The 12482-nt window shown below is 40.4% G+C and overlaps 1 non-coding gene across 1 annotated transcript; it reads left to right on the forward strand.

The window, feature by feature from the left end:
* Positions 1–11652: 11652 nt before the first annotated feature.
* On the forward strand, positions 11653–11760 carry LOC112753529 (small nucleolar RNA R71). Its single transcript, XR_003177914.1, has one exon. It is a non-coding gene; the product is annotated as a small nucleolar RNA R71 (small nucleolar RNA).
* The last annotated feature ends 722 nt before the right edge of the window (positions 11761–12482 follow it).

The following is a 12482-nucleotide window of genomic DNA, read 5'->3' on the forward strand; positions in this document are numbered from 1 at the left end:
TGAATTAGAAACTATTCCTTTAGGTAGTTCTATATCCGCTTTAATGGGAGGATTACCTGAAAAATGTAGTGATCCAGGTCCTTGTATAGTTAGCTGTACTATTGGTGGTGTAGTAATTTATGATTGCATGTGTGATTTAGAAGCATGTGTTAGTATAATGCCTTTGTCTATATATGATGTTTTGAGGCTCCCTCCCTTAAAAAGGTCGGCAGCTCGTTTTGTGTTAGCAGATAAAAGCATTATTACAGTGGCTGGAGTTACTAAAGATGTTTTGGTGAACATTAAAGGGCTTACATTTCCCATTGATTTTTACATCTTGGAGATGCCCCATAATGATTCAGATAAGCCATCAGCAATCCTACTTGGGGGACCATTCCTGAAGACATCAAAATTCAAATTGGATGCTTTTTCAGGAACATACTCCTTTGAAATAGATGGCCGCATAGTAATCTTCAATCTGAATGGAGTCATTGACAACCCCCCAAAAGATCGTTCTATCTTCCAGTGTGATGTCATAGATGAAAGTGTAGCTGAAGTTCACAAGGAAGAGTTTGAAAAGAGGCACACTGGACAAAGTCCAAGTGTGGGGACCCTCTTAACTGACAATGAGGGCACTTCGCCATTTTTACAAGCTCCAGATAATCCAAAGCCTGCCCATGATAAGAAGTTAGACTTGAAACCCCTCCCTCCACATCTCAAATATGCTTATCTCGAAGATAAGCAGAGGTTTCCAGTTATTATTGCAAGGGAACTGACTTCTCAACAAGAAGAGCAGTTACTTGATGTGCTGAGGAAGCATAAGAAGGCAATTGGGTAGAGCTTGGCAGACATAGTAGGCATCAACCCTCAAGTATGTGAGCACAGAATAATCTTAGAAGAAGGAGCAAGGCCTGTCCGCCAACCCCAAAGAAGATTGAACCCCACCATCTTAGAAGTTGTCAAAAAGGAAGTGACTAGACTATTGGAAGCAGGTATCATATATCCCATTTCAGACAGTGAATGTGTAAGCCCAGTACAAGTGGTACCCAAAAAGTCTGGAGTCACTACAGTGAAGAATGAACATGGAGAGCTCATAGCAATTAGAGTTCAGAATGCTTGGAGAATCTGCATTGATTACAGGCGTCTCAACCAAGCTACCCGTAAGGATCACTACCCACTTCCATTCATTGATCAAATGCTGGATCGCCTGTCAGGTAAATCACATTATTGCTTTTTAGATGGTTACACAGGTTATTTCCAGATTCATATAGCTCCTGAGGATCAGGAAAAGACTACTTTTACATGTCCTTTTGGGACTTATGCTTACAAGAGAATGCCTTTTGGCTTGTGCAATGCACCAGCTACTTTCCAAAGGTGCATGATGAGTCTTTTCTCTGATCTTATTGAGGACTGTATGGAAGTTTTTATGGACGATTTTAGCATTTATGGTGATTCTTTTAGCGTTTGCTTAGATGGATTATCTAGAGTATTAGATAGAGGTGTTAATACGAACCTTGTATTAAATTTTGAAAAATGTCACTTTATGGTGAAACAAGGGATTGTATTAGGGCATGTGGTATCTAATAATGGCATTTCTGTAGACCCAGCAAAGGTGAATGTTATTTCTAGTTTACCTTACCCCTCTTTTGTGAGGGAAGTCTGTTCGTTCCTTGGCCATGCAGGTTTTTACAGGAGATTTATTAAGGACTTTAGTGAGGCATCACTTCCCCTATCCAGATTACTGCAGAAGGATATTGAGTTTGAGTTCAGTGAGGATTGCAAACAAGCGTTTGATAAGCTGAAGACTGCTCTGACTCAAGCTCCAATTGTGAGAGGACCAGACTGGAGCCAGCCGTTTGAAATCATGTGCGATGCTTCCAACCATGCAGTAGGAGCAGCGCTGGCTCAGCGTGAAGGTAAGGATCCTTTTGTTATTGCCTATGCGTCAAAGACTTTAGACACTGCCCAGTCCAATTATACTACTACTGAGAAAGAGCTTTTTGCTATTGTTTTTGCTCTAGATAAATTCTGGGCTTATTTACTTGGTACTAGAGTAGTAGTGTATTCGGACCATGCAGCTTTAAAGTATCTATTAGCTAAAAAGGAGTCCAAACTAAGACTTATATGTTGGATACTGCTGTTACAAGAATTTGATTTAGAAATAAAGGATAGGAGTGGTAATCAGAATTTAGTAGCAGACCACCTGAGTCGCCTCGAACATATTAAGGATGATTCTACTCCTATAGATGATAATTTTCCTTTTGATAACCTGCAAGCAGTATCCGAGGTAGTCCCTTGGTATGCACCTGTTGCTAATTATTTAGTTAGCCGCACATTTCCTCCAAATTTTTCTAAGCATCAAAGAGACAAGCTGAAAAGCGAGTCTAAATATTATATATGGGATGACCCATATTTATGGAGATGTGGCGCTGACCAGATAATTAGATGTTGTGTGCCTCAATCAGAATTCCAGTCCATTTTAGAGGCCTGTCACTCATCTGAGAGTGGAGGACATTTTGGCCCTCAAAGAACGGCTAGAAAGATCTTAGACTGTGGATGTTGGTGGCCTACTCTTTTTAGAGACGCTGCTGAGTTTTGTAAATCTTGTCTCCCATGCCAGAAATTTGGTAATATATCCAGGAGGGATGAGATGCCTCAACAATATATGCTTTTCTGTGAAATTTTTTATGTTTGGGGCATTGACTTCATGGGTCCATTTCTAAATTCTAATGGATATTTTTATATATTGTTAGCTGTGGATTATGTTTCCAAATGGGTGGAAGCAATTTCTACCCGCACTGATGATGCTAACACTGTCATTTCCTTTGTGAGAAACCATATTATATGTCGCTTTGGATCACCACGAGCGATCGTGAGCGATCAAGGCACCCATTTTTGTAACAAGAGACTAACAGAGTTGATGAAGAAGCATGAGATAATTTATAAAGTTGCAACAGCTTACCATCCCCAAATTAATGGGCAAGCTGAGGTGTCAAACAGAGATATTAAGTGTATCTTGCAGAAGATAGTAAAGCCTCATAGAAAAGACTGGAGCACCAGGCTACAAGATGCACTGTGGGCATATAGAACAGCATACAAGACACCCATTGGGATGAGTCCTTTCCGCTTGGTTTATGGAAAAGCTTGTCATCTCCCAGTTGAAGTAGAACACAGAGCCTTCTGGATAGTTAAGGAGTGCAACATGGGAATTGAGAAAGCCGGAGCTGAAAGGAAGTTGCAACTGCAGGAACTGGAGAACCTTCGCCTAGAAGCTTATGAAAACTCCAGAATTTACAAGGAAAAGATGAAGGCTATACATGATCAAAACATCAAGAAGAAAGAGTTCCAACCTGGAGATTTAGTCCTCCTTTACAAATCTCGATTAAGGCTTATGCCAGGTATGTTGAGATCAAAATGGGAAGGTCCATACAAAGTCGAGAAGGCCGAACCGTACAGAGTTTATCACCTAAGCTGTCCCTCAAGCTCTGAACTTATTAAGGTTAATGGACAACGCCTGAAGCTATACCATGGCGAGAAGGTGCAGAAAAACAAGGAGCTTGAGATCTTCCTCTTGGAAGATCCCCACATAGCAGCAGATTGAGCTAGTGGAGCGTCCAACTTGCGGACGTTAAAGCAAAATGCTTGGTGGGAGACAACCCACCGTGGTATGATCGTTCTTTTCTTTAATTTTAGTTTTTCCTATTCAATAACTCTTCTCTTTATTAGTACTTTCGTGCTTTGTCATTTACATGTCTTTATTTTTCTTTAAAAAAAAAAAATTTTCCGCTACGCGATGCGATCGCATCAGCGATGCGTCCGCGTCGCAAAGGGATTGAAGAAAAAAAATAAATGAACAGAGAGTCATGCTGGAGCGTGGCTGGAGGCGTGTCAATGGCACAAATCGACCCACGCGACCGCGTTGCTGATGCGTCCGCGTCGCTTGGGAACCATGGCCTCCCACGCAACCGCGAGCCCCACGTGGCCGCGTGCCCTGAGTTTTCGACGTAAAAGGGTGCACAACGAAATATTGTGCGAGAGTGATACTGGATTAGTGCTGGAAGCACAATCCTTATCACGCGACCGCGTCACTGATGTGGCCGCGTCATCCGTTTTCTGACGCACACTCACGCGATCGCGTGACCCACGCGATCGCGCCACCCCAATTTTGGCATTTAAATTAATTTGAACAGAGAGTTGTGCTGGTGCGAGGCTGCACTCGCGCCAGAAGCATAATATGGGTCACGCAACCGCGTGACCGACGCGATCGCATCATCTTACTTGAAGCGCATTCACGCGAACGCGTGCCCCACGCGGCTGCGTCGCATGCGCCGCACAGCTCAACCTAAAATTGCCACATATCTTATCTTTCTCTCTTCCAAATCCTAATTTTTCTTTTCCCTTCTTTCTTTCTTCCTTCTCCCTTCTTCCTTCTATCTCACCTATTACTCTCTCTTTCTCTCTCTCTCACCTCCATTACCAAGGTTCTATTTTCTTCTTCCTTCTTCTCTTTTCTATCATTCCTATTATTTTATATCTTATTTTTTTTCTTTTTCTTTTTCTTTTCATTATTCATATTTTCCTTCTTCTTCTTTTCCTTTTTACATGGTGTTAGAAATTTTTTGAGTCATCATCCCTCATTATATGCTTGTGGATTATTACAAATTGTTTGACATTTATTTTTATCCTATTTAAGGGATTGCTTGCATGTTTATCTTCATATTTTCTATACCTTATTCACCATGCATGCTCTGTGTTTGTGAAAAAGCTCATATGGCATTATGCACTTCTCTATGTTGTTATACTATTCAATGCTTGCTTTTCACAACTTTCCCTTCCCATTATATTAATTGAATTTAATTATCAATACAAATGTGATGGTTTGTTACAAAATATTGCTTGGTCTATGCTACTCATGCCCTTTGCCGGCATGCCAATAAACACCTTGCATCCACTTGTCTTTATCTGCACTAGCTATTTTCCATTGATGGCTTTTCATATGTACTCGAGAGCATGTGTTAATGTCATTTACATTTTACTGTGCATCCTTCACCCTCTTTTCCGTTTCCTTCCTTGCTGTATATCTCCTTGAATTTAATTTACTTTCTCTTCCCTTCTTTCAGGATGGCCACCAAGAAAGGAAAGGAGAAATCAACTCCCAAACCACCAGCAAGAAGAGGAACTAAAAGAGCATTAGTGGCAGAGCTTTCTTCAACCGCAGTCAAGCCCTCAACAAAAAGAATTAAGAGGATAATAAAGGTTGATGAAAAGGAGAAAGCCTTTCCAGCAAAGAACACTGCGCGATTTTCCAATCGCTACTGTGAGCAGACGTTCCCTATCCTGGCAGAAAGGAACTATAACAATGAATACCTTCTTATCCTCCCGTCCAATATTGCTACCTTTGTTGAGCCGCAAATTGAACGAAGACAATGGGGTCTCCTACGGAGACAGCCAAGGCAGGTCAATCTTTCTTGGGTAGTTGAGTTCTACTCCAACTTCTACATGCTGACCCTGCAGTCTGTTTATGTCCGGTAGAAGCAAGTCCCCATCACAGAAGAGGCCATTTAGCAAGCTCTGAGTCTTCCCCCTATTCCAGCAGGAATGGATGCCTTTCAAGAAGCCGCACTTAAGCGCCAGAGGTACCAATTTGACTGGAACTCTGTTCTCGAAGTCATTGCATTACCTGGCAGCCGTTGGATCTACGGATACCACCGTACCCGCCCTAAGGGAATCTTGGCTTCAGCACTTACCTTGGAGGCTCGCGTATAGGCACAGATCATGTCCCATTACGTCTTCCCGAGCACCCACGAGTCCTCCTTCACTGCGGACATAGCTGTTCTACTATGGTGCATCCTTACAGACCAACCCCTGAATCTCTCAAGACATATCCGGAATGCTATGGAACACGTACAAATTGCGGGCAACTTACCTTTCCCCGCCTTGGTATCAGATATTGTCTCAGCAGCCGGAGTCTCCTACAGAGCTGGGGACACCAAAGCCGCGCTTCCACGGGATGATCAGTATGTCCCTAACGGGAAATACCTCAGGCTTCCAGCAGCCACTACAAATCTTCCTACTGCTCCAGTTGAAGACAATCCTTCTTCAACACCACAAGAACCTACAACTGATGCATTGCTCCAGCAGATAATCGAACGGTTAGATCGGCAAGAACAGAAAGCAAAGATGAGAGAGCGCTGTAACGAGCGCCGATTCAAACACCTCAAGGAGCTACTCAAGGGACACTTCAAGGACTCGGATACCCCGGACTCCACTTCTTTTACTAGCACAAGGAGCCATGACGGCTCCGATTGTGGAGATACTGCTACCAGCCCACCCCTGTTCTTGACAGATGGCACCGAGGGCGGTGCAAAGCCTTAAGTGTGGGGAGGTCGGTCAGTACCTGACTTCCAGAGGTAGTTTCTCTTCTCTAGCACCAATAATTAGGATATTTTAGTTAGATTTTCTTTCCTTTATAAAATAGAATAAATTGCATAGGTTAGGACAGTTGCATGCATGTTCTACTTGATTGAAAAGACAATAAGTTTCTTTTAAGACTCTATCTTTGGAACAAAATTTCACTAATTTTTCAAAATTTTTATGATAAATTTGCTTGAGTTGTATTTGGAACATAATATTTGAGCTAAAGAACACACAACCTGTGAAAGATTTGAGCCTTTATGTATGGTTACAATATTTGACCATAATTATTTCATTCCTGTGTGTTTACTTCTCTATGATTGTGATCTATATTTTTTTTTATCTTATATGTCCAATATTTATTATATTTACATGCTTGCACATGATTGAGGCCATTATTTGTTTAAACTCACTTATCCAAATTGAGCCTACCTTTTTCAATTACCTTTGTTAACCACTTTGAGCCTCTAAATCCCATTTGTTCTATATCTTACCACATTACTAACCTTAAGTTGAAAAACAATTGTATATCCCAAATTGAATCTTTGGTTAGCTTAAAATAGAATTGTGTGTGCTAGTTAAGTATGGGAAACTATGGGAACAAAAGTTGTTAAGGGAATGTGTCATGAAAATTTAAAGGGAATTTGGATACCTACTCATGCGGAACTATAAGAATAAAAAAAAATCTATGTGCATTGATAAGCTTTATTTATTTTAATGTAAAAAAAATATAAATAAATAAGGGGACAAAATTACCCCAATGTTAAATTCAGAATTCAAAGATCAAGTGCACATATGATAGAATCAAAATATAAAGTTGATATATGAGTATGGATTGAAAAAGAAAATTCTGGGTAACTAGGTATGAACTTTAAAGATTACATTACGTGTATACAAGTTAGGTTGGAGCTTAGGTTAATTAAAGATTCAATTTATTAGCTCACTTGGCCAAATATACACCCCTACCTATACCTTAGCCCCATTACAACCTTGAAAAGACCTCATGATGTTTGCATTAGTATATTAACTGTTGTTGATTGGTTAGGAGAAGAACAAAAGTTAGAAAGCATGATTAGAGGAGGATAGAGTGATTACCCTATACACTAGAGATTAAAGCGTACATACATTATCAGTGAGGGTTCAATGCTTGAATTTTCATGTTCCCTGCTTTCACGAGCTATCTTCTTGCACTTTTATCTGTTTTATTGTATAATGATAAAATTAGTGGGATTTGATTTGTAATTGTTTTGAAGAGCTTATTTACTTTTGATCAAGTGGGCAAGAATCATATAGTTGCATTTATTTATATACATATAGGCTTGCATTGCATTTTATGAGTTTCTACATGTTCATACTTATTTCCTTATCTCCTTCAATTAAGCATGAGGACATGCTAATGTTTAAGTGTGGGGAGGTTGATAAACCACTATTTTATGGTTTATATTGTGTTTAATTGTGTAGTTTTATCATGATCCTTACCCACTTATTCATTAAATTAGCATGCATTTAGATTTCCTTCCAGAATTTATTACATGTTTGGAAACTGCTTCCTAGAGACTTTAATTATTTATTTTTAATTCTCCTTTATTCCATTCGATGCCGTGATCTGTGTGTTGAGTGTTTCAGGGCATAAATGAGTCGGATATTGGAAAGGAAGCTAGCAAAAATGGAAGGAACACAAGAATTTGAGGAGATAACCAACGAGAAGTGACGCGGTCGCATGGCTCACGCGACCGCGCGAAGGAGAGCAAATCGTAGTGACACGGCCGCATGGCTCACGCGGCCGTGCGGATTAGAAAAGTTCTGGCGACGCGGTAGCGTGGACGACGCGAACGCGTGGCAAGGAAAAACGCGAATGACGCGTCCGCATGGATGACGCGATCGCGTGACATGTGCGATCTGCATAATCTGCAGAATTCGTTGGGGGCGATTTTGGACCTTATTTCGACCCAATTTTCGCCCCGGAACAGCAGACTAGAGCCAGAGAATATGCAGAAACAAAAGGAGAACATTCATAATATACAGTTAACAGTTTTAGATCTAGTTTTACTCCCTTAGGTTTTTCTCTAGGTTTTAGAATTTTTATTTTCAATTGGTCTTAGCATTGGAACATTGAGAAGAGTTATTTCCTCATCAAGACTTCGTCATTCTAGTTCGTTTTCTTAACTTGGTTTTATTCTTCCATGTTCTTTGTTTTGTTCAACTTCGTTATTTGGATACTTTCGTGATTATTTAATACAAGGATTATTTCTTCCATTTAAATTTATTTTCCATTCCAATGATCATGTCTTCTTTTAATTCCCTTTCATGTGTTATGGATTTATTATTTACAATGAGTGAGTAGTTCCCTCACTTGATGGGGAGTTGATTGAAAGGGACTCTTGAGTTGGAAGGATTGAAAGAAAAATTGTAATTGGGTTAACCATTGGATTGTTATCTAATCACTAACGCCAATCCCTTTGAACTAAGTGGGTTGCATCTTGTGAACAGATCTAGCGTTCCAACTTGTTTGACTTTTCTTTACCTAGTAAAGGATAATCAAATTGAGCAACCATTAATTATAAATTAATCTTGAAAATCACTCCATCAATAGTAGAGATTCCAACTAATCAACTCCCAGTCAAGGCTTTTATTCATATTATTTAAATTTCCTCAATTTAATTTCCAATTTACTTAACTCAACTTCTTGGAACATCTGATTAATAATATAGCACACTTTTCTGCAACTCGTTGGGAGACGACCTGGGACTTAAAACTCCAAGTAATTTTTAATTTAAACTCTCTATGACATATTTCTAAATTGATAGGCAGATTTTCGGTGAGTTAAGAACTATACTTGCAATGTAACCATTCTAATAATTTTTAATTCACCAGCTTCTGTACCTCATCAGGGGGGAAGGGTAGTTTTCGTCCATTAGGGTTGGGTTTGGGAGGGAAAAGAATTTGAATTTTGGAGGTAGGTGGGGTTTATGGCGAAGAGGTGTGGAGGTGATTAGTAAAGGGTATTTGGGTAAGAGTGTTATGAAAAGGTGTGAAGAGGAGGGAAGAAGAGGTGGGGTAGGTGGGGATCTTATGGGGTCCACAGATCCAGAGGGGTTAAGGACTTAGCATCCCTGCTCCATTTAGGCGTGCAAAATGCCCTTAGAATGCATGTCTGGCGTTAAATGCCAGCTTGCTGCTTGTTTCTGGCATTTAACGCTAGCTTTTCTCCCATTCTTGGCGTTAAACGCCAATTCCATGCTCTGTTCTGGCATTAAACGCCAGTCTGGTGTTTGTTTCTGGCGTTTAACGCCAGATTGATGTTTCTTTCTGGCGTTAAACGCCAGTTTGATGCTTCTTACTGGCGTTTAAATGCCAGTAAGCTCTTCCTCCAGGGTGAGCTGTTTTTAATGCTGTTTTTCATTCTGTTTTTGATTTTTCAGTAGTTTTTGTGACTTTACATGATCATCAACCTAAAGAAAACATAAAATAGCAATGGAAAATAAATAGATATAATTAAATAACATTGGGTTGCCTCCCAACAGGCGCTTCTTTAATGTCAATAGCTTGACAGTGAGCTCTCATGGAGCTTCACAGATAATCAGAGCAAGGTTAGGGCCTCTTAACACCAAACTTAGAGTTTGGTTGTGGCCTCTCAACACCAACTTAGAGTTTGGTTGTGGCCTCCCAACACCAAACTTAGAGTTTGAATGTGGGGATTTTGTTTGACTCTATATTGAGAGAAGCTTCTCATGCTTCCTCTCCATAGTTACAGAAGGAGAACCTTGAGTCTTAAATACAAGGTAGTCCTCATTCAATTGAAGGACCAACTCTCCTCTGTCAACATCAATCACAGCTTTTGCTGTGGCTAGGAAGGGTCTGCCAAGGATGATAGATTCATCCTCATCTTTCCCAGTGTCTAGGATTATGAATCAGCAAGGATGTAAAGGCTTTCAACCTTCACTAGCACGTCCTCTACTAGTCCATAAGCCTGTTTCATGGATTTGTCTGCCATCTCTAGTGAGATTCTTGCAGCTTGTACCTCAAAGATTCCCAGTTTCTCCATTACAGAGAGGGGCATGAGGTTTATCCTTGACCCAAGGTCACATAGAGCCTTCTCAAAAGTCATGGTGCCTATGGTACAAGGTATGAAGAACTTTCCGGGATTCGGTTTCTTCTGAGGTAATGTCTGCCTCATTAATGCATTCAGTTCATTGGTTAACAAGGGGGGTTCATCCTCCCAAGTCTCAGTACCAAATAACTTGGCATTCAGCTTCATGATTGCTCCTAGATATTTAGCAACTTGCTCTTGAGTGATGTCTTCATCCTCTTCAGAGGAAGAATATTCATCAGAACTCATGAATGACAGAAGGAAGTTCAATGGAATCTCTATGGTCTCTGTATGAGCCTCAGATTCCTTTGGTTCCTCAAATGGGAATTCCTTTCTATTCAGAGGACGTCCCAAGAGGTCTTCCTCACTGGGATTCACGTCCTCCTCCTCCTCTGGGCATTCAGCCACACCAAGTAAAGTTATGGCCTTGCACTCTCTCTTGGGATTTTCTTCTGTATTGCTTGGGAGAGTACTGGGAGGAGTTTCAGTAATCTTCTTACTCAGCTGACCCACCTGTGCCTCCAAATTTCTAATGGAGAACCTTGTTTCATTCATGAAACTTAGTGTGGTCTTGGATAGATCAGAGACTATGGTTCCATGCCAGAATGGCTCTGTTCAGAATTCTCTGTCTGTTGCTAAGAAGATGATGGAAAAGGCTTGCTATTGCTAAACCAATTTCTTCCACCATTATTATTAAAGCCTTGTTGAGGCTTCTGTTGGTCCTTCCATGAGAAATTTGGATGATTTCTCCATGAAGGATTAAAGGTGTTTTCATAGGGTTCTCCCATGTAATTCACCTCTGCCGTTGCAGGATTCTCAGGATCATAAGCTTCTTCTTCAGAAGATGCTTCTTTAGTACTGTTGGATGCAGCTTGCAATCCATTCAGACTTTGAGAAATCATATTGACTTGCTGAGTCAATATTTTGTTCTGAGCCAATATGGCATTCAGAGTATCAATTTCAAGAACTCCCTTCTTCTAAGGCATCCCATTGTTCACAGGATTCCTCTCAGAGGTGTACATGAACTGGTTATTTGCAACCTTTTCAATGAGTTCCTGAGCTTCTGTAGGGGTTTTCACGTGAAGAGATCCTCCTACAGAATGGTCCAATGACATTTTTGACAACTCAAACAGACCATCATAGAATATACTTATGATGCTCCATTCTAGAAGCATGTCAGTAGGACACCTTTTGATCAGTTGCTTATATCTTTCCCAAGCTTCATAGAGGGATTCTCCTTCCTTCTGTCTGAAGGTTTGGATTTCCAATCTAAGCTTGCTCATCTTTTGAGGAGGAAAGAATTTGGCCAGGAAAGCACTGACCAGCTTATCCCAAGAGTTCAGACTATCCTTAGGTTGTGAATCCAACCATGTTCTAGCTCTGTCTCTTACAGCAAAAGGGAAAAGCATAAGCCTGTAGACCTCGGGATCAACTTCATTGGTCTTGACACTGTCACAGATTTGCAAGAATTCAGTTAAAAACTAATGAGGATCTCTGCATTAGAGAAACTAATTGAGGCTTAAGCTTAAAATTGTTTGCTCTACTCGCAGGAAGTGAGATGCTTCTTCCATAGAAGTTAGAAGATGGTGCAATAAAGTTACCAAGCATCTTCCTTGCATCTCCACCATTGTTATCATTTTTGGCCATGTCTCCTTTTTTTTCGAAAATTTCTGTCAGGCTTTCTCCAGAGAATTGTGCTTTAGCTTCCCTTAGCTTCCTCTTCAGAGTCCTTTCAGGTTCAGGGTCAGCTTCAACAAGAATGTTCTTATCCTTGTTCCTGCTCATATGAAAAAGAAGAGAACAGAAAAGAAAATATAGAATCCTCTATGTCACAGTATGGAGATTCCTTTTTGTGAGTAGAAGAAGAGAAGAGAAAAAAAATTCGAACACAGGGGAGAAGAGGGGGTTCGAATTATGAGTAGAAGAGAAGTGTTAGTAGATAAATAAATAAATAGAAAGAGATGGGAGCGGGAAGAATTCAAAAATTAAATAAAATGAA

The sequence above is a fragment of the Arachis hypogaea genome, chromosome 15 (assembly GCF_003086295.3).
Source record: "Arachis hypogaea cultivar Tifrunner chromosome 15, arahy.Tifrunner.gnm2.J5K5, whole genome shotgun sequence".
NCBI lineage: Eukaryota > Viridiplantae > Streptophyta > Magnoliopsida > Fabales > Fabaceae > Arachis > Arachis hypogaea.